Here is a 23973-nt window from a genome sequence, read left to right as displayed (position 1 = left end):
GATGGTATAACCAATGGCAGAGGCAGTTTCATGGAAATGCTTCCAGTGTACATAAAGAAGGCAATACACACCCTTGAATTAATAGGAATATATATTCTAATTAATTGACAGCAAGAGCTGTTGATAGAATGAAAGAATGGATCTCCAGCTCCCCAAGCAAACACACAGACACAGCTAGATAAATTGCTGGGACTCTGTCTATATAATATATGGAGCAGCCCGGCACTAATCAGCCTATGTTTCCCTGCCTTCCATCTATTATTGTAGATTTGGGCTTCTTTTTCATACTTACAGCAAGCATGCACATAAGAGGAAATCCAGAGGTGGGAATTAGAACAAAGAGAAAAATAAAAATTCAAAGGGAATACTTCAATTCAGATAAAATGGCCAGCACATCACACACTTGAGGAGTCCATTACTTTTTCTAAAATCAAAAATGATGCTGTTTTGTTGCATTGCATGTTCCAGAAGTGACCAGTTATTTTGAACATTTTCTTATCAAGTGCCCCAGGACCAAAGCACATCATATACAGAGATTAGGACTAGAAATGTGGTCTTCCTGTTACAAAATGCATACACCTCTTTGCCTAACTAGCAGTTTTCTTCAGATTATAAGTAGGCTCGAAGTACAGTTCAAATGATGGAGTGCTTGCCTAGCAGGCACAAGGCCCTGAGTTCTATTCTCCAGCACTGAAACAGACAAACAAAAATCTCTGGGTGAACTAATAACTCATGAAAATTCATCTACATACTTGTCAAAATCCTAGAAAATGTTAAAGTAAGACACAAAAGCCGAAGGAGGAGCTTTCCTGCAGCCTGTGCACTGGTCTAGACTCCTGCCTTTTTCTTCCAGTGCTGCCTTACGAAGTGAAGTCATGACGCAAACAGGTTCTTTACTGGACTGTTAAAAGAGGTGTGTCTGTGTGTGTGCACGCTTTGTACTGATTCTGCAACATGGAAATATTTTAAGACACTATTCATACAAGCCCTTTATTCTAATAAGCAATTGATTAGCTAGTACTGCACATAAAGTGAGAATAATTGTAAATTGCCTAAACAGTCTAGAAATAGTCCCCATAGGAGTGCCAAATTTGCAAGGCATAATATTAGGAGAGCGATGGAAACTTGAATAAACTTCTGTAAATTAAAATGAGTTCTTAACGATGCCTCTGCCAAGCTAATATTATTTTTACCGTTTACTAAACTCTTCACTTGGTGCCAGGATCTGGATTTAGAGGAAGGATCATCAAAATGGAGTCAATCTCTGCTCTCTACAATTGGTAGTTTAAACTAAGCATGATGGCCCTTCCCTCTAATCCTGGCACTCAGCCTCAGGAAGCTGAGTCAGGAGGATGGCTGTAAATTTGATAGCAGCTTGAGCTATACAGTGAGTTCCAAGCCAGCTCAGGCTAAAGTGTGAGATAATGAGTAAATAAACAAATAAATTTAAAAATCTGTAGCTTCGAGGAAAAGCTGAAAGTATTCTAGTTGTCTGTAACAACAATATTAAATGCTATTGTGCATTCAGGATCACATTTTTTTATAGAATATGAAAGGCATCCATTAAAATGCTTAGCCCACAGACTGTTAATGGGAAAGCCTTCACATACATACACAGGACTTTAATCAAGACATGGTGTTGGACCAGGAGTAATCAGAGAACATCATCTCTGGATCCATAAAGAGAAGGCAAGAGCAGGCAAGCTGGCAAAACAAGCATGTGCATTAAGTTATGCAGAATATCAAGAACCCACAAAGCATTAAACAGTGCAGGTAAAATCAACAGATAACAAAAAATCCTAGTGGGAAGAATGTATGCTAAGGGGACGGTTACTGTTTTGTCTCTGCAGCCAAAATGAATGCCTTCCTCAAGTGAAAAAGAAATAGACAGATGTCCCACATTAGGCACTGTGAGGGAAAGGAGCATTTTGGAAGGAGCACAAGGCATTCAGAACTCAACATTACCTTTCTGCAACCCACCCAGAGTGGCTAAAGAGAAAAATCATTTCCCCAGCTCGTGAATGCATAAGTGTTTCAGTCCCCGGATGGCAATTGGGAACTTGGTGTCTTTGCCATCCAGAAGGCTCAAACCACTTATTAAGACTGCTTGAAATTTCTAGCTCACACCACAATAAAAGACACCAGATTCCTTGAGATCCAAGACCCAGAGAGATTAGTGCTGACACGCCATGAATTCATCTATGAACTTTAGCCTGTTGTAGGTTTTCTAAAATTGCATTAGGAGCATACTGTGTGGTACAAAAAGGCAGAAGAGAAAAACTTTGGTTGCTCAAGCTCAAGAAGAAATACCCAGAGCGTATTCTCTGCTCCTTTAATGCCCTGCAAAACTTTCTTATTGCGATGCAGAAAGAAATGAATTCTGAGTGTGAGTCAAACAGTAGGAGGCCGTTGCTGACAGCTGGATCGGCTGGAAAGCTGCTCACTTCTGAAAAATGCTGCAAGGAAAATTGTGAATTTCCTGCTTGGCATTCACTTTAATTCAGCGATACATTCCTTTCAAAATGTAAAATGCTAAGAAAATGGTAAATCAAGTGCATTTTTATTCGTTCATGACTGGAGAGTGTGTCTGCCTTGTGCAAAGACTAAATGCCTAAAGGCAAAGGGATCTTTCCTCTCAAAGGGAAAATGCTGTGGATAAAAACAAAGGTAGAGTTAGGTATTCTGAAAGATTCAGAGTCCGTCTCAGGGGAAATGGCCTTCATTTGAGAAGACCCTTAAACTCATTTTAGCCACCAAGCTACCAGTTAGCACATGGCAGGTGTAATTCACTAAACCCTGGTGGCCTGAAAGAATCAATGCTACCAAAGAGACAACCTTACCTACAGGGAGCAAATTAGGTGCTCACTGAATGTCTGATTATTTTGCCATTTATATTTATAGAGCCAGTGAGTCAACAAGTATTTATTGACACCCCCCCCCCAGGTTGCACTGCTCTCTAACAAATGTGTGGGAGCTTATTAGTGGTTAGACACAGTCTCTTGCCCTCAAGGAGATTTACAATCTAATCAAGTGGTAACTATCCTTTAAAATGGACACTTATGAATAAATACAACAAAAGGGAAATTAGAAAACATGTGTTGGAGATTTCTTTGAGGCACTGGGAAAATGTAGTATTCATAAATCAGGACAAACCTTGTAGAAGGTGCAACTGAGGAGTTTTGTTGCAGTTTCTTGTTTGTCATTTGGCTTCTTTTGTGTGGGGTTTTGGGTCTTTGAGTATTGTCTTATATTGTGTTCTTTTAAAAAGCAGGGGTCTGGTAGGACAACAAAAAGGAGAAAATTGCTAGAAACCTTCAGAAAAAATTCAGTTAAGAATTTTTTTTAGATTAAGCAAAGAGGAAAAATAGTAGTAGACTAGAATTAATCCTGTCTTATTTAAAAGGTTTAAAAAAAAGTCATTATCTGAATTACGAGAGAGAGTGTATTTTAGGGCTATGTCTGTCCAATGGGGAGGTTTTAAAGGACAAGATTCAGAACTAGGAAAGAAATCACATATCCCCAATTTCAGTAACTGTGAGTAAAGAATAGACAGCACCTCTGCCATGGACAGGACTCAAGAGTAAGATGAGGTGGGAGACAAACTGCTTATTCAGGCAGTGCTGTATAAAGGCTCTGTAGTAGGCTAGAGAAAAATGAACAAAACAGAAAGTGTCCTTTGGGTGATCTTTTGAAGCAGGGGTTAAAATGTGGCAGACGAGCTCAATTTTAGTTTTCCAGGGCTTAATAATGACCACAGGAGATCTGCTGAGGGCCAAGAGAAATCTGGGGACCAAAAGAGAAATTTGAGAAGAAAAGGAGCTGGGTTTGGCAGCTCATGGAGGCTGAGGTAGAAAGAGTGCTGTGAGTTCCAGGGCAGGCTGGGCCACATAGCGAGAGCCTGTCTCAGAATAAATATGTATGTAAATGAATATGCTAGATTGTAAGCCTACGAGAGGTTAGTCCTTAGAAAATGATAGGGTTTGCGTGAATGCCTCAGGAGGACTCTCCGCTGAGGGAGCAATAATGACAAAGGATGAACTATAGTTGTTCTCATTGTAAATGAATGATTTTATTACATCTTCATCATACTAACCGACTTTTAACCATGTTTTCTCCAGGATCCTGTTTGGAGTGGAAAGAGCAAAAACGTCTGAGACGGTGATAATTAAAACATAAATTTAGGAACACTGATCATATGAAGCCTCTCTGATACCTGATAACCCAAGGCTGCTGTCTGCATTGAGCATGTCCCTGGAGCTAGAGCACTCCCATCTCATTCAAGTCCAGTCTCACTCAGGCCTTGGCAGCTCTGCATGGTGTATAACAGAGATCAAGTGACTGATATCATATTGTGCAACATATGATCTTGTCTTAAACCTACTTGAGAATCCATTCCACTATAAAACTTTACAAAAATGGGTTCTATTTCAGAGGGATGCTGTCAGTGTTAAGCAAGATAACATATATGTGATAGAAGTATGTTATGTACAGAATAAACACAACTTATTAGTGTTCAGGGTTCTAGCAAACTCCTTAGGGCTACAGTATTTTTCAGATTCCTAATAGGAAGGATTACTAGTAGCTTCAGTGTTCTCAGTGGCTGGAAGGTGAAGTCAGGTGAGAAGACACCATTGCAAACAGTACAGAACATCCCGTTAAGAACTACGTCTTAAGTATCTGCATAGAGGAAGTGGCTAGCAGACAGAGGCACAGAGCAGCAGCACATGTACTGGAAAGTGGGGCAGCAAATAGGACCAACTCTTTTCCACTTGTTTTATTTTCTTTGATGACAACAATAGAGAATGGAGTGTGTGTTTTTTTTTTTTTGTGTGTGTGTGTGTGTGAGAGAGAGAGAGAGAGAGAGAGAGAGAGAGAGCGAGAGAGAGAGAGAGAGAGAGAGAGAGAGAGAGAAAGGAGAGAGAGAGAGAGGGAGAGAGAGAGAGAGAGGGAGACAGAAAGAAATACAGACAGACAGAGACTGTCCTGTACTGGAGTTAGATGATCTGTTGGTTCCATCATCCACTGTGTGAGTCTTGATAGAACTCAATTTGTCAGGCCTAGCAACAAACGCCTTAACCTGCTGAGTCATCTCACCAGTAGGAGAATGAAGTTTTTCACCAGAGGAATTAGGGGATTTCTTGGTTCCAGTTTGCCACCTCATCACTGGGTCCTATACAACAGATGTTCCTTCATGAATGAATTTTACAACCTTTAATTCAGACATGCTTACACAAAAGCTCTTGAGCTATATGCTGGCCTGTGATCTTCAGACCATGGAGTTTCTGAACTAACACATCACTTATACAAGGCAGTGGAGAACGTTAGCTAGCTTTCTGGTTATAGAGCTCTAACATCAAATAGACATTTGAGCTGAAGTTCTAGAGTTATGACTCTTCCCTGAGACTGCCCATTAATCACAAGACACTTGGACTCTGAGCCGGGTTTTATTTGTCTTAAAACTACTCCCAAGTCTTTCTGTGCCTCCTTGAGTCCCACCTCATCCAGCTCTAGCTCTGAATGTCCTTCCTTGTCATGTGCTATCTTTATGTGCAATTAATCAACAGCATTGATTCCACTGCCACTTGAGGAGGATCAGGCTTTAAAAAGCAAGGAATGACAACTTCATGGGTGGTAATAAAACCAAACCAGCCTATTTTTTTCCCTTGAAACCAAACTGAGGTCCATTAAAGAATTAATAATAGGGCAAGCAAGATGGTTTAGTGAGTAAAGGCACCTGCTACCAAGCTTGACAACCAGAGTTCAATTCCCAGGCCCCACGTGGTGGAAGGAGAGAACAATTTGTCCTTTGACTTGCACTTGAGCGCTAAGGTACATGTGTGCATGTTCACACACACATACACACACCAACCAGATTTTTTATAAAATGCTGATAGGATAATCTATATCCAAGATTGGTTTTTTAAAAAGTAAACAAACAGCTAGCTTTCTCAAAACAAACCACACATACCTAAAACTACCTTTGAAATAAGCATCATATGTCTCTGGGTAAAACCTATCTCTACTCCTTTTCTCTCTCCATCTAAACATCCTTATACTCTGCCTCAAGCCCAGTTTATAATGACACTTTTTTCCCCTCTTATCTCTCAAAGTGGTCTATCCTTTTCTCCAGCTTTGGGCACTCCCCTTCTGTATGTGAATTACCGATGTCTGTCTGTATGCTCCCCTTCCTCATTCAGCCCCTCTGCCCCTCAGTAATCACAGGCTGGGGAGGGGATTGGAGTGGAGGAGACAGGAGGTTGGGAACCTTCAGGTTTGAGAGGTTTGCCTGTCACAAAAATTAACATTCTAAATTTTGAAAAACTGCCCAAGTTTGAACACTGTCTGAACTTGATGGTACGTAAGTAATGAGCAACAATATTTGAAAGCCTTCTAACTTTTGTACACCTGGCTATGCCCCCCAGGAAATTCCTGCTGGTGACTGCTGCGTTAATTTTCCCCATGCATGGCAGACAATAGTGAAGAATTCCCACCAATCATCTCCCATGAATCCTGCATAGATGCTGTTAGCACAGCACTAGTATTTCAACATTCTTTTGGCTTTGCCATCTTTATGTTCATTCTAAATTAAGAAGTCTAAAGCAGATCTTATCAAATCCATGATATTGTTAAGAGCACTTCAAGGTCCTTTTAAAAACAAGAATTACTTACATCAACCTACTTTATTGCTTCATTTTCTGACTCCAAAGGACACCAAGTATACTAAAGCAATTTAACATGGCTGTAACCTACAATTTCAGCTTACCCTGAGGGGCCATTTCACCTCTTGTCTTCCTTTTCCAGACCAAATCAATAGAGGGTAGAATCAAGTCAAGACATATGTCATAACTGTATCAGAGGTCAATGAGGTTTAAACAAATTGGGCTCTACTCATAAATAATTGACTCACAATTCGTACCGAGGTTCGAGGTGAAATGGTGTTCACCTGAAACATCTTTAAGGTTTATTCAACCTATTGTTGACACCCTGGGAACCATAACTAAACATATGCTTGGGTATGAAAGTCACCTATCAACAGACGCGCTCATGGAAGTAATTCCATGGGGAACATGAACAGTCTGCCTTGTCCATCACAGAAGAAGCTAAGGGAGGCTGTTTGTGTTCATGCTTAACAGATGAAGGAGTGACAGACTGCAAGCAATCCTGAAGGTCTGCCTCACCATACAATTTGTTCTTCGGCTGAAGCATGAGTTTAAATTCCCAGTGCTATAAAATAGAGTGTGAAATGGCCATATTCCTTTGCATAAGGATCCTCAACATCCAATTGTGGCCCCCACTTTCTGGTTCCCCGTTTATCATCCCAGAGGCTGCAACTGTTGGGAGGGCTCCACAAAGATCTTAAAGGTCTTCAGATACGGTTATAGCTAGATGTGGTGACCCACATGAGTAATCTCTGCACTTGTGAAAGTGACCTAGAAAGACTGCAAATTGGAGGCCAGCCTGGGCTTCACAGTGAATTTTAAGACAGCCTACTGGTCTGTCTAGTAAGACACTGCCCCCAGAAAAACCAAAAGCTAATCAAAACAACCTCCACCAAAAGCAAAACCAAAATCTCTTCAGTAGCAACTGCATACATTTGGGAAACTTGAGTTTATGAAATATTCATGCTCTGGACAAAAGATGCAGGCTGGTGCCATGTGAGGAAGGACTGATCAGAGGCTTGGAGGAAGAAGAGACATGAGTAGATGACTCAGCAGTGCTGCCTCTCTGCCCTCTTCTCATCTTGAACAATAACCAGATGCCTGCCTCTAAGACAGCCATCTTGCAACTGTGAATTAACTGGCAAGAAATAAAAATCTAATGCACCAAGTATGGTAAAGAGAAAATTGAACTTGGGCCTTTTAAGAAGTCGTTAAACTGTCGTCTATCCTCAGCCTTGTTATTTTGTGAAGTAATTAAATATCTCTACTGTGCAAGGCCAAAAGCAGTCCTGATAGACACAGTGATGGATGCTAGTGTCCCTCCTCCCAAGGAATTTATTATCCACTCAGGGAAATAACAAAAGGACCCAAATAACCTTTATGACTCACAGAAAAGTGTAGAAGCCATGAGAAAAGTATAAACAAAGCACTATAAAGATTTACAGGTGGGAATGGCCTAGTCCAGATGGGGGAAGGTAGAATGGAAAAAAAATAAAGAAAAAGCAAGGAGAAAACTAGTTAGGGCTGGAAAGGAGCTCTCAGGCACATTTGCTGCTTTTTTGTTAATTTTTGTGTGTGTGGTGTGTGAAGCCAGAAGAGGGCATCTGATCCCCTGGAGCTGGAGTTAGAGGCAGGTATAAAGTGTCCAACATGGGTGCTGGGAACTGAACTCAGGTCCTCTGGCAAGGGAATACACATGCTCCCTCTTGAAGGTTCCAATTATTGAAAGCTAGTTAAGAACCTAGATCAGTGGAAATTATGAATTTAGTAGTTACTTGCTTATTTTTGGAAAACTAATATCATACTCCATAGCTTGTCTCAATGAGGGAAGCCATACCATCATTCTAGTTCACAGTATGATCCAACTTAATGAGCCTCATTCTACTGGTCAGTATAAGTGGGTACTGCCTGAATAGTGATTGTGATGAAGAGAAAAAGAAATTGTAGCTGGAGAGATGGCTCTATGGTGGAGAGCCCTGGCTACTCTTTGAGAGAACACAGGTTTGATTCCCAGCACCAACTTTCATGCCTTCTTTTGGCTTCTTCTGGCACCAGACACACATATGATGCATGCATATCAATGCAGGAAACACATTAAAATACAGGAACATTGTTTTTAAATTTAAAAACAAAAGAAAAAAGAAAAGAAAGGAAGCGACACCAATAGTCTCCCAGAATACTTACCACTCTGGGCTCCAGGAACCACCTCCCACCAGATGGAAAGTGTAGTCCTGCTGCTTGGTAAGGGATTAGAACTACTTTCCAGGCAAAATGCCGCCATGCTTTACCCTATGGAATTATCACCTTACATCCAACAAGTGCGTCTTATTATCACACTTTGCTGGTGAGAAAGCAAGAAATTAAAGGCATAAATCAGCTACAAGTTGAGTAGGAGAAGAAATTCACACAGATTGATTTTCAAAGTTCTTACCATTCCTTTCCCCATGATCTATATGTGCAGGAACATGGCAAAATTACATTCTCTCTCACTTTCCTTCAAACACTTCCACCATCAAAGGTTTTTTTTTTCATATTTAAATTCATAGAGATGGTGTTGTCTGATTCATGGGAATTGATCTTTGCTGGGCACCTACTGCATCTGTTAATGACAAGGATCTGTCAGGTTATGATTCTTTCTCAGAACAGTGTAAGTGATAGAGATTAACATCCAATGAACTCCAAATCAGAACCGGGAACTTAAAGAATTAAATACAGAATTGCCTGTATGAAGTGTTAAATAAGGAATGACACTCAAAGTTAGGCCTGTGTAAATTTGAAGTTCAAATCTTTCATCTATGTCAGTTTCCCCTCTCCAACACAAGGAAATTTCAAAGATATGTTGAAATGGAACTAATAGACTACCCATCAAAATGCACGGACCACAGAATTCAGTGAAAAATACATAGCTATAAACAGTATTGTAAATAAGACCTTACGTCAATAAGTTAACTTCCCAAGTCAAGAAATGAAGACAGGAGGCAACTAGCCAGGAAGGAAGAAGGATACAAAGAAGAAAAATATTAGAGTTGAGATAAAATTGAGAAGAGTGAAAAATAAATAAAATTAAAAATCCTTGAACACTCAGGAGGCAGAGGCAAGAGGATCTCTACAAATTCAAGGCCAGGCAGGTCTACATAGTGAGTTCCAGACCAGCCAAGGTTATTTTGAGCCTTCTTGTCCAAACAAATGAAAAAACAAAAGTTATTTGAAAAAGATCAGCAAAATTGATGAAATTTTAGACTGAAAAAAAAAAAAACCCAAATACATCAGATTATTAAAATCAGCAAGAAAATGATTTCAGTATGTAGCTATGTTGAAATTACTATCTGATATATCTTCCACGATCTGATATTTGTTTAAATATCACTCAGTAGGTGCTATTATTAATTCATGTTATAGTTAGAGACAGACCCATGCAACAGAGAGGTTAAGTACTATACCAAAGTACACACAGCTCTTTAACTGGAGGATCAGGAAAAAGAATCCTCCTCTCTGTCCTTAATCTCTTCTATGACATCATTTCTCTTTGATGTAGCTCAAATGCTTCAAAAGATCTTGTTTCTGCCCTTACCAAAACCAACAAAGATGATAAAACACTCACCTCAAATCTTCTTAGAGTGCAACAGAAAAATAAATTGTACTTACATTATATATGTATGTGTGATATTAAATTTTCATCCTCCCCTCTGGCAACAGAAAAAAAAACTATTTTATAAGATTTCACTACCATAAAAAGAGATTTAATTGGCCACAGATAAAAACTGATCTCATTGTCATCCAATGAAGGTAATACCCAGAGGCCTAAGCAAGCCAAAGTTTATGCTGCAGCAAGTGGGGAAGGATTCTGAAGACAGGTCAGCCAGCTCTTGAGACAAAAGGTCAGAAGAGCAAGAACTTTTAGGGTGCCCCTGGCTTTGGAGCCTGGTTTGGGAGTTTAACAAGGCTCCATGAGACTGGCCCAACTTAGTCAAAATTAAAGGTTCACAGGCAAGAAAACAAACTAAACCAGAATTCTCCTGCAAGTTCATTAATTCATTTGCTTTTTTGTAGACAAGAAATAACCAATGTTTGTTTGCTGAGTGAAATCTCAACACTCCTGACTAGGGTACTTTTAACTGTAACCTCTTCTCTCAGGCATTCTAGTTTCCAGCATAGTAAATCTCCCGAGGCACAGAAGAAAGAAACTTATTGGTTAGGTTATTTGTCAAGTACTTTGCCTTTCAACATTAGATGTTATACTTTTAGCTAAAAACATTTCAATAGCTTCTATACACTAGGCACTGAGGACCCAGAGAAGAATCAGACATGGACCCACTCCTCTAGGATTTAATAGTAGATTGAGTAAAAAGAATAAAAAGAGATAATTGCAAACTAGTAGCAACCAGCCCAGTGTATATGGGATTCCACTAGGAAACTTGTAAACAGTTTTCACACCCTTCCTTCACATTTAAAGGAAAGATGGTCTCTTCCAGAAGAAAATTATCTTTTTCTACAAACTTTCCCATCTGTTGTAGACTGAATGTCCTGTTCATCCCGACTCCAAAGCACATGTTGAAGCACCACTGCTCCCAGTGCAATGGTAATTTTGAAGTGAAGCCTTCCAAGAATTCTCACCAGGAAGGTGGAGCCTTTGTGAAGGGGATTGGTGCCCCTTTAGGAAGAGACTTAAGAGTCTGTGCCTCCCTGCCCCTGCCCCTGCCCCTGCCCCTGCCCCTGCCCCTGCCCTGCCCCTGCCCCTGCCCCTGCCCCTGCCCCTGCCCCTGCCCCCGCCCCCGCCCCTGCCCCTGCCCCTGCCATGTGATGATGCAGCAGGAGGTCTGTGTCCATAAACTAGAAGTGTGCATCCACTAGGTACTAGACAGCGACTACATTAAGTTCCTGGGTTCTAGAACTATAGAACAATAAATACTTCTTGTTTAAATGATAGTCTATGGCAATTTGCTAGAGCATTCCTAGCTTCCTAGCTGAGTTTATTGGTATTTTTTCACTATTATAAGAAAGTCCCTTATAAAGATGTTTGTTTTGCTGTATGGTTCTGGACTAAGGTTGAAAAGCTACATCTGGCGATGGCCTTCCTGCTAGCAGAGACTTGGGTGACACAAGGTATAACACAGCAAGGGACAGAAAGCAGGTATGTGTGTCTTCTGGGTTTTCTATCTCTTCTTAGAAAGCTTACAATACTGTGTCACGGAGGTCACACTGACCTTTTTTCAATTCTAGTCCCTGACTAAGGGTCTCACCTCTAAACACCACAGTCAGATTGCATTTCACCTTAGTACCCTACAATCCACACTAAACTTAAATTCATGAACCCTTAAAGAGCATACTCAACAACTGCCCAACTATATCACTGACTAACACACCACATCAATTTCTCCTAGGTCTTGGCTCTTAAATCTCACTTTCCCCTACTTCATATTAAAGTCCCTCTGCTATACTACTCTTTTTGGACCCATTTTGCTCCTTCTTCACCCTTTTAACTTTTTATTTGTGGCTTGTTTAGAGACAAGGTCTTGCTGTATAGCTCAGGCTGGCGTAGAATGTAGTCTTTAGGCCAGGTTGGGCTGGGACTTGATTCTCCTGTCCCTTCCTGACTGCTGGCTTATAGGTTTAAACCACCATATCAACTCCATTTAAGTCATGAAACACACTATAGTCATGTCTCTTGCTCAACTGTTGTCATTACAGAAGAACTACTCTAGACAAAAATCATCAGTAATATCCCCAATGACAATGTTCTGGCTCTACTTTTATTCCCATTCTGGTAGATTTTCCTGAAAAAGGTGAAACGGTCGACTCCTCTCAAAACCTTTCCCTTCCTTGACTATTCAAATAAAATTTCTGAAAATGTCTTCAGTATATAATTTAAGTGTGTGTGTGTGTGTGTGTGTGTGTGTGTGTGTGTGTGTGTGTGTGTGTGTGTGTGTTCTCTGCAGATTCTATGCTTTCCTTTTAGTGAATTTCATCTTTAGGGATTTTAGACATCACCTGAATGTCTAACTATTTGTCTACAAATAAGAGATTATACATACTCTAGCCTATAAACTGCAATGAGAATGACAAAGGACTAATGCTTCTTTAAAAAGTGATAATCATTGAAAAATATAGATTTCCAATCAGGATCCCTGTAGGAGACAGATGTCACTCTCTAGTTAGATTAATTGACATTTTAATGTAGGGAATATTTACAATTTCTAAATTCAGTGTTTAACACCCCAGGACTTAGCACCCAAAGGCCTGATGAGCTAAAGGGGGGAATTTATTCTGGGAATCTACGGAGTAGCTAAGTAGCTGGAGTCACTATGTAGGAATTAAGCCCTACCCAGCTAGTCTACCTTAACCTGAAAGGGAGGGAATCATAAACAAATACCTTTAAATCCATTCTTTCCCTGACCTTTGAACTTTTATCAGTGCCTCCCATTGCCTGAAGCCAACATGCAGACATAGAAGAGAAACAGGTAAGATTCCAAGAGCACCAACAAAGGTTAAAAGTGCATGCAGAGGGGCCAATAAAAATGCCTGTACATCACCATCTGTGTAGGCCTGAAATCTTGGGTGATGGTTCTAGATTATCTCCAATCTACTTGTAAATACTTATATACCTTAACACTAATTCACCTAATTCTTTTGTTTTGCATATGTAACTTTCCTCAGTTTGTGATAAATTTATATTTTCCTCAGCCAAAAAGCATGAAATATGTTTGGCTTTTTCTTCTCCTTGATTTCCCTATGAGTATTTCTTCGACATTTATTCTGAAAATTTGGTTCCCTTTTCAATTTCTTCCCTTTAATCAATACCCTAACATTCTCTGTCCTATATTTATGCAATGATTGTCTGATTCAATTCCCACTAACTCTTCCTTTTTTGAACCATCTTTTACAGACTTCACAGTGCTATCAGTTGCCTTTCTCAAATGCAGATCTAATCGTGACATTCCTTTGTGAAAACTCTAATAGACCTTTGTTGCCTTGGCATAAAATCTAAACTTTGTGCACGACCTACAAAGCATTAACCTGTGCTGTTGGCACCCTGTGTGTTTATTCAATAGACACCTTTTGAAAACACTGTCTGGTAAGGCACCAGATAAATGTGGCCACTAGACAGCAATGGGGGCAGTAAATGAATAAAAATTCAAATCAAGTGACAATCAGTAGGAGATAGAGAAAGATTAACTGATGAGAGGTTTTGGGGTATGAGCCAGGCAAGAAAATGGAAGACTGTGAAGATCTCCTCGGTCTCCAAGAAACAATTTGGTTAAAGGGTGAAAATATATTAACAGAGTAAAATGAATCAAGCAAACAATAACAAAGTTAATTTGGTAAACTGAAAGTAAAGAGTTACAACCGTGATCTTCAAGAATCATGAGTTAAAAAGTATGCCTTTACTACTGATACAGTGTATCTTGTTTGTTTGTTTTGAGACAAGGTCTCTTTATTATGCAATTCTGATTATCCAGGAATTTACTATGTAGATGAGGCTGGCCTCAAACTCACACAGATCCCTAGTGCTGGGATTAAAGGTGTGCTGCCACCACACAATAATTGTTTTAAATTGAAAGGAATTTTAGTAAGGATGATGAGTGAATTCTATATGATTATGTGCATATACTATGAAAATTTATGAAATTGTACCTTTGTTGAGTGTGGTAATACAGGCCTTTAATACCAGCACCCAGAAAGCATAGAATAAGAGAAATAAAGCCAGAGAAAAGTTAAATTGCATTTATACCTCCCAGCATATATCAAGATAAATTTCAAGATTGAGGATGGGCTGGGTCTAGCAGTGTACACCTTTAACCCTGGCACTCAACAGGCAGAGGTAGGAGATTCTTGTGAGGTTAAGGCCAACCTTATCTACACAGTGTTCCAAAACAACTAGGGTTACATAGTAAGACCCTGCTGCAAAACAACTACAACTATGACAACAAAGCAAATGCAAACAGAAATAAAACCCACAATAAAAACAAACCATTACCATTTATAGTATTTACATTCTCTCGCTCTCTTTTCCCCAAAAGGACCATTTTGAAATCACAAAGACTTGACTTTTCCCTGTTGTTTATCAGTTGTATACAACTGGACAGGTTTCATTTCTATAATTTCTCTTAGATGACATGCTGAGCCTTCCATCTGGGGCCAAGAAGGACTCTATCTGATGCTTAGCAGGAAAATAATAAAAGAGCTCTGTCACCTGAATTCTTGAATGTATGTAGAGTTTATCAGAATATACAGAAATAAATGAAGCCTGATGAACCTACCAGAACATAGCAAACGACTTTTTTTGGATTTTTTTTTTTAAAACTCACCTTAGTTTCTTTTGATGTATAGAACTTTAATAAAGGCAAAATAGCAGGACTAGTGTTAGGTGACTGATAGAAAAAGAGTCTAAACAGTGGCACTGGCATAGTTCTTAGAGTGACAGGTAAGATATAGAAATGGCTATGGAGGCAGAGATGTGTAGGAATGCCAGCTCAAAGAATGAAAGCAAATTTAAACAGGCTTTGAAATTACCTCAACTTTGAAAAAGTTGTATTTGAGATGCCTACATCCTAAGTGGACACATGGCTTTGGACCTCTAAGACAGGACAGATTTCTTTTTGTATTACTGTACATTTAGCACACTGCAAGAATGAAAAATAGTTACCATTGAACAGAAACCCAAAATGAAATTAGTCATTTGTGGAAATCTCAGTACTGATAAATGGAAGCCTGGAGGATTTCAGACAGTTGAATCTGAATTCAGGTCATTGGGGATAAATTTGAGTCTTGTTGGGAAGCATATAGGAATTTGATATAACCAAGCAAGTTGGCATTTAGTTATTTTGCTGTCTGTCTTCAGAAAGAGAGAAAACTGGCATGGTAGTTATGAAAGTAGAGTCCAGAAAAAGATACAAGCCTGTTTCTAGTACTGTTTAATATATATCAACATGCTAGAAATTTGATTTCGCTAACTGCTGAGATCACCCAACCCATTCTTCCACCTGATTTTAAATTCTAGTCTCATAAATATTAGAAAGCCTTTATTGGAGAAAATTCTCGATACAATGCTGATGACAGCTTGGGAACCTTCCCTATCTAGGGAAGTGATTGTGTAACCTGTATGTGTGCCACTGAAGACAGGAAGCCATGTTAGTTTGTGTCCTCTAAGGAACAGATGCCAAGACAGAATTTGACATAAAAGAGATGAGATTTATTGGGGTTATATATCTTCGAGGGAAGTAGGCAGGGTGAGGCTCACTTGGGAGAGTTGTCTGACCCTTAGGGGGGAAAAGAAAGGAGCCAGGCAGAAAGAAAACTAGGGAACCAACAAGCCAGGTAAACAAGAAGGGAGGTAGGAATTAGACTGTCGTGAAAATCAAAAAAAAAAGAAAGAAAGAAATATAGGGATGTACTTGAAGGGGTGATGTACTGGCATTTTCCATTTGTATCATGTATCTGAAATCTTTAGGGTCCTTACTAGTCCAGAGAGTGTGAATGTCAATTACATAGAGGGTGGACTAATTCTACATCAATCATTCATATATATATATATATATATATATATATATATATATATATATAATTAGCTACTTGGGTAAAACAAAATAAGTACCTATGGCCCATGGCTGGGGGAGGTAGATGAAGAGAATTTGAACATATTGCCTCAGTTAAACTGTGAGTCTCAATTAGGCAATGCAAGCCTGTCTCAGAGGTCCTGAGAAAAGTGACATGCCAACCAATGGCCTTAAATCGAACAGGAATGAGAGAGCTTGTGATGTGACTTAAGGACAATATGTTCTTGTTCGTTTTATAAAGCAAAAGACATTTTTAACTTAACTTGTAAATAGTCTTCAAAATTAACAAGCTCTTGTAAAATAAAAATAGTACAAAAGTGAAAAGTGGCCATATATCCTTTAGATTCACCTACTGCTGACATTCTACTACATTTAGGGTGTCGTGGACTCTTGTTGCTGCCCTTATTTTGGTATATTTTTCTGGATCACTAGGATAGTCCAGCTAGCTACATCATAGGTTTTTTTTCTTTCCTATTCATACTTCAATACATAGTTCCTAATAGTAAGAAGGGTGTTTACTTACATTATTCACTTTTCAAAATCTAATAAACCAATCATTTAAATTTCCTCTTAGTCAGTTTATCCAATAAAGCCCTAGTTAACACTTTTCTCTCTCTTAGGGCCAAAGGATGCATTTTGTCTTCTTGCCTGCCTCTCTCTAGCTTATGTTAAACAGAAATATGAAGTAATTTTTTGATAAACAAAATCTTAATTGTTGTAGGGTGTAAATTTGAACACAAAAGATGTGGTCAGTCCTGTGCATTGCTAATATACATAGCTTAGAATACTTCCTCATACATGGTATCTCTCAGTGAATGAATGAATGAATGAATGAAGAATGAATTTTTGTAGATGGACTTTCTTTTCCACTGCCAGCCCCAAATAATGACACAGAGATATTATTAATTATGAAAGCTTGGCTGATAGCTTAGGTTTGTTTTTAACTGGCTTTTACAACTTAAATTAGCCCATTTCTATTAATTTACTTTCTGTCTTGTACCTTTATTGCCTCATCTCTGTAGTGTCCATCCTGCTTGCCCTGAATCTACTGTCATCTCTGAATCTTTCCAGTGCTCTCTCTGCCCTGAAAATCCTAACTAGTTATTGGCCATTTAGATTTTTTTGAAAGATTTTATTTGTTTGTTATGTATACAACATTCTGCTTCCATGTATATCTGAACACCAGAAGACAGGCACCAGATCTCATTACAGATGGTTGTGAGCCATCATGTGGTTGCTGGGAATTGAACTCAGGACTTCTGAAAGAGCAGCCAGTGCTCTTAACCTCTGAGCCATCTCTCCAGGCCCCGGCCATTTAGATTGTTATTAAACCAACCAGAGTGACACATCTTCACAGTGTACAAAAAAAAAATTATTCCATGATAATTTTTTATGACTGTTCATATTTTCTTAAGGGGATTTGACATATTTGGAATTTACATTTTAAAATTTTGTATGTATAAGTAGTTACTATGTCACTTTGTAAAACTAGCTTTGTCTATGTTTGTTAGGATGTCACTATGTGGGGAGCATAAGTGTTCTTGAAGATCTCACGCCTGTTCCTCTCTGCTCATACTGTTACTTTATGTTCCTTCTTATCCCTATAGTAACCTAAGCTTTTAAGCATGCTTGAAAGAGAAATGGAAACCCAAGCTCTCTGGCATGAGAACTGGCATCCAGAATGACTGTGCTCTCAGCAATGCAAAACATTTGTTCCTTGTACCAATAACAACGATGAATCTGGATGTCCAGATATATGCCCTCATTGTGCTACAAAAATAATAATCCTGGCTTCTGTAAACATTCTGACTGTCAGAATGCATACAAGGTAGGAGCCTCAGTGACACCATGTCATTCATAGCTCTGTGAATGGAATGTCCAGGAAATTTCTTCATGAGTTACTAAAATGAATTACTGTCTTGGTCAGTACATCTATGACATTATTCCCTCATGGAATAGCAGCAAGTTGATGAAGGAGAAGTGTGCCTTAGCCTCTTGCAGCCACGCCAACAACCTCACTCAAGGACTAGCTTGATAGTCTGTCTTCTACTCTCAGAAACCTACTACTCTGTTTCTCCTATGAACCAATGGTCAATGACCAAGTATTCATGTGGATATCTTGCTTGCAGTGTAATATAAATTAACTAATTTGGATTCAAGTTATGTATCGTGAGTTTGTTTGGTAAAGAAAAAGAGTAAAAAATGAGTTGAAGAAATGGCACCAGTGATGCCAGTGGCAGATTTTCAATACTAGGGATGATTCAGAATATCTGAATTTACATTTTTTGGCTAAAAGAAATATATATGTTTTGCTGATAATAAGAAAAGAAGCTTTTTTAAAAAGAGTTTTGTGTAGGCTCATACTTTAAAATTAAATCTAAAGAAACTGGTTTAATTTGCAAGCCATGCTGTGCCTTAATTTCCCTAACTGTCAAATAAGAATAATTATACAACTTACAGATTCTGTAATAGAAACATTAGATAATGCTAGAATGTGCTTTTCATTTTCTTAAAAGACTGGTGTCTACTATTATTAGAACTGCTATTCTTACCTATGAAGGAATTCCTTTTCTTACCTTTCAATCACAGAGAAAGAATGGGTTATAAATCTTGACTGGCATCGTCCCTTCTCTTTTGAAAGTCTAACCTAGTGGGACGTCAAGAGAGGGTAATGTTTTAAATGAAAAGTCTTAGCACTAATCTCTATCTGACATATACTTCCAATTCAAGCTTACACAGAAAGGAGTGCTTATTAGGGGAAAACTTGATTCCTTGCCTCTCACTTCTCTTCCTTCCACCTGAAAAGAAGCCCTCTACCAGCCCTGCTCTTTTCAGTTTCTGAATTTATAAATGGGAGAGATTCCTCAGAACATGATGTATTCTTGCAGAATGATCTTGGGGACAAGAAGAATGATTGACAACTGCAGAAATTACATCTGAGGTTTGGTCCTGCAGGAAAAGGGGACACAAATTGCCTGTGAATTATCTGCAAGTCCCTGATGAGCTCGAGGACAAAGTTTAAGAGGCTTCAATCTTTCCCCCAACACACTGGCTGGTGTACTTCTCTGTGTTATAATGCAAACACCCAAGAGGAATCATCCATGCAAAAACATCACTTTTGTTCTTTATCTTTCTCAGATATGGTGATGGTAAATATATAATGCAAATTGATATCCTTTGCTACCCACCCATACATTCCGAGTACATTTCAGAACAGAAAGTATGTATAGCTCTTACTGGTGGGCTCATAATCTAAGCAAGAATTGAGGCGCTTTTTTTGTTTGTTTTGCTTTGTTTTTGTTTTTGTTTTTCGAGACAGTGTTTCTCTGTGGCTTTGGAGGCTGTACTGGAACTAGCTCTTGTAGACCAGGCTGGTCTCGAACTCACAGAGATATGCCTGCCTCTGCCTCTGGAGTGCTGGGATTAAAGGCATGCACCACAACTGCAAAGATTTTGTTGACTTGTTTAACTGCATCACCAGAGAAGAATGAAATACAGTAGAACAATGTCAATAACAATGATGGTCAATGCATAGAAGTCTAAAAGGAACAAATTATCCTAACAGAGAGTTTATGGGAAGGGTGATGCCTTAGATTTTGGAATTAGCAATGTTTGAACTTATGTAGTTTTCAATATTAACTTGATAAGACATAGTAGTGTGTTTCTAGACTTTTTAAAAGATATTTTTATTTAAAATTTATTTATTTATTTATTTATTTATTTATTTATTTAGTTTAGAGACAGAGTTTTTCTGTGGAACAGCTCTGGCTGTCCTGGAACTAGCTCTGTAGACCAGGCTGCCCTTGAACTCACAGAAATCCACCTGCTTCCACCTCTTGAGTGCTGGGATTAAAGGTGTGCTCCAACCCTGCCTGGTTTAAGACTTGTTTTTTTTTTTGTTTTTTTTTTTAAGATTTTATTTATTTATTATGTATACAACATTCTGCTTCCATGTATATCTGCACACCAGAAGAGGGCACCAGTACTCATAACAGATGGTTGTGAGCCATCATGTGGTTGCTGGGAATTGAACTGAGGACCTATGGAAGAACAACAGTCAGTGCTCTTAACATCTGAGCCATCTCTCCAGCCCCTGTTTCTAGACTTTTGATTACACTGTGTAAAGATAGGCTACTGTGCTTGATTTAATAAGAAGCTGAATGGCCAATAGGTAGACAGGATTTCCAGGGACAGTGGGTCTCAAGGAGACACAGAGGAAGCAGGAAATCAGGATGGATAGTAAGTAGTACATAGATGAGGTAAATGAGCTTCAGGGCAGCACGAAGGTTAACGGAAATGAGCTAATTTAAGTTATAAGAGCTAGCTAAAAACAAGTCTAAGCAATGGGCCAAGCTTCCATACTTAGTAAGTTTTGTATGGTTATTTGGGAGATTGCTGGCAGGACAGAGAAACTCTTTACTGTGGTGCTTAAAACGTGGTCTGTAAGCAAGCAATGGTTGTCAAACTTTTTGTTACATATCTGGATGTAGTAAGCATTAAAGTTTGCAAAGATTTATGATGTTCTATTGAATCCTGTATTAGCCAATTGCTGGTTTGTCTCTATGTGTTTAAATTTCGTCTTTCAGTAATTCACTTTTGATCTTATTTTAATAATTTGTCCACAACAAACGGAAGGAAAGTAGGGTGTAAAACATCGATAATCTAAGGAACACTATTCCAGAATGCTGTGCAGTAACTGATAAGGTAAATAGAAGCCACCAGTAGTTCTTACCTTTGGTAAGTGCCTTGGTATTTTTTAATAACAAAGACCCAAAGTGGTGCCACACTGGATTGCATGTAGGTTAAGCAGTTTTTGCTTGTAGTGGGTCTCACCGAAAGCCCCACAGACATGTTGCCTCCCTCTGGAGTCAGACCATTGGTTTTATAGATCTTCCCCAGTGACTTCCTTATGGAGACTAACATTTGATTTTGTTCTTCCTTGTCCTTTTACACTCAGTTTGTCTTTCTGTGTGTTCCTTTTCTCCAGTCATAAACTCCAGTAGTTGTTTCTGGTCTCCACACAGTTGTTTAATCTCCATTGATTATCAAAAGCTTTTATTGTTTTGAGATTATAATAAAATGATTTGTCACTGAAAGGTGAAAAGGATAGAAATTTTAAACTTTGGTGCAAAAGATAGATTACATTAGGTAGTATCTCATAGTCAGATTAACTTGGGTTCCAATCATGGTTTTACAATTTAGCAGCTAGACACTCCAGGTAAACTTTCTTGAATTTTTTAAAAATTATTTTATGTGTATAAGTGTTCTGCCTGCATGTATGTATATGCACTGTATGTGTGCTTGGTGCCCACGGAGGTCAGAAGAGGTCATTGTATCTCCTGGAACTGGAGTTATGGATGGTCATGAGATACCATGCTGCTGGGACCCAAACCTAGGTCCTCTGAAAGAACAGCAAGTGCTTTTAACTGATGAACCATCTTTCCAAGACCAACACCCATAATTATCAGTTATTATTATTATTCTTTAGCTTCATTTCCCAGTATGTAAACCAGAAGCTTTACTGAACAGAGTAACTGTGAAGATTAAGTGACATAAAGTAGTAAGGGGTATCTTAGTTAGGGCTTTTATTGTCATGAAAAGACAACATGACCACGGCAATTCTTATAAATAAAACATTTAAGTGGGGTGGCTTACAGTTTCAGAAGTTTAGTCCATTATCATCATGATGCTGAGGACAGTAGTGTGCAGGCAGACGTGATGCTGGAGTATCTGAGAGTCTTACATCTTTCAGGCAAGGCAAAGTCAACTAAGAGTCACACTGAGGGAAGCTTGAATGAAATAGATTTCAAAGCCTACCCCCACAGTGTCATACTTTCTCTAACAAGGGCATACCTCCTAATAGTACCACTTCCTTTGGAGGTCATTTTCTTTCAGACCACCACAGGGGATAATAACTGTTCATAATAGATTCTCAAAAAACATTAGCATTCATCTTTCCCCATGCTCAATAAATAGACTTCAATTACTTTTCTTTAAAATTATCACTGTAAATGTTGGCAGAGACCCCATGAATAGAGTAAGAGTTTTCAATACATTAAAAGTTGTATGTCCACTAGTTTAAAAACTATATTTGGTAAACTCTTTGAAAATGTGGCTGAATCTTTCCAAGGTCAAGCACTCTTTACTCTGCTGAGATCTCTTTGCTCCAGTATGAATAATTTCCCCAGGCTTATAACAAGGCTCGTTCTTAATTTCCCTCCTTTGTATCAGTGCCATTCTTGAAAGGACCTCATGGCTCCCCTCCATACTCCATTCATCTTCAAAAACACTCAATATTTATATCATCCCAGGAATTGGCCCAAGGAAATCTGATCAACTTCCTTCACTTTGTAGAACTGTAGGTTCTTCCCGAGTGCTATACCAGTCCCTGCTTATTTTTCCCTTCTTAGTATGCTTTCCTGACTTTCCCTATATTTTTTTAGGATCCTTTTTTTCCTTTCAGATGAGACCCAACCATTCCCTTGCTTGTGTTTATAGTCAGAACAGCCAGGATGAGAAAGGTTGTCAGTTGTTCAAGACATTCCATGGCCAATTTCAAACAGGAAGATGGCCAGGTTGGTTTCTTGTTTGTTTCAGTTGTTAGATTTGTGCTATTATTTTATAACCCTCCATTACTTAGTGGGGAAATGGAATTTCTGCCTGACTGAGAACCAGGGGCACAAAGTTACAGAGAAAGCCCTAGAAGAAACAACAGCAGACAAGGGACAAGGGGTGTGATAAGAGATGAGAGAAAGACAGGCAGATTCGGGTAGAAAGGAAACCTGACATGCATACCCAGCCAATTGCATTCATTTCAGGAGGAAAAAGAAACCATTTGAACCACAACAGAACAGTTCTGCACAGCTTCTATTTTGTGCTTAATAAACAACACTGCTGTCACTGCCAATGAAAACAGCAACATAACTCTCCTTTTCTCCCCACACTAACTCTAAACAATCTACTGGATTCGGGTCAAAATAGTAAACTGCTAGCATGTTAAAAATAAAAATTAAAAAAAAACAACAGAAAAACAAACCTGGCATTTTCCTTAAGGGTTGTGAGGGTAAGTGTAGGACAAGAGCCAGGGAGAGGAGTTGCTATAAAAATAACTGGTGCAAACATCCTTTAACTGATGTTTTCTATAAAAATCTCATGGCTGTGAATTGGAAGGAGTGAAGCTGTGAAGGGGAAAGGAGTGGGGAACCAAGTGGTGTCTGCTTATCGTCAGTCAGCTTTCATGTAAAAGTCATGGCAGGGTCAGCAACAAACTAGCCAGGTGGCAACTCCAGGCTATGCTGCCATAAATAACAGTTATGTACTAATGTCACACAACCAGAGCTAGATGTAAAGCATATGGGAAGGCAACATTCTGATGTAAAGATCTAGAAACTAGCAGTGCTTACTCAATTTAGGATCTACTGTTGATACTGGACTTTTGAAACCATTGAAAAAAATAAAGCAGTAAAACAGAGGAGGCGAGGAAGAGCCCTTGGTATATGATTTTTTTTTTAAATTGGAGTATTTACTTAAAAAAAAATCCTGAACCTTAGGGTTCAGAAGAATGACTATTCCATGAAGTGATTAAGCGTTGTTGAGAGCCCACAACACCACATACCAATTTTCACTTGAATTCCACTCCTGCTATTTACTTGTTCTCATGACCTCTGGGAAGTTCCTTAACCTTTCATGCCTTTGTTCACTCTGTACAAAGGAAGGAGGGGGCCATAATGGGTATAGAACCTGCATCAAGGGAAGTTATG

Source organism: Cricetulus griseus, chromosome 6 (assembly GCF_003668045.3).
Source record: "Cricetulus griseus strain 17A/GY chromosome 6, alternate assembly CriGri-PICRH-1.0, whole genome shotgun sequence".
Taxonomy (NCBI): Eukaryota; Metazoa; Chordata; class Mammalia; order Rodentia; family Cricetidae; genus Cricetulus; species Cricetulus griseus.
The sequence above is the reverse complement of the archived record's forward strand: the minus strand, read 5'-3'. Positions refer to the sequence as shown.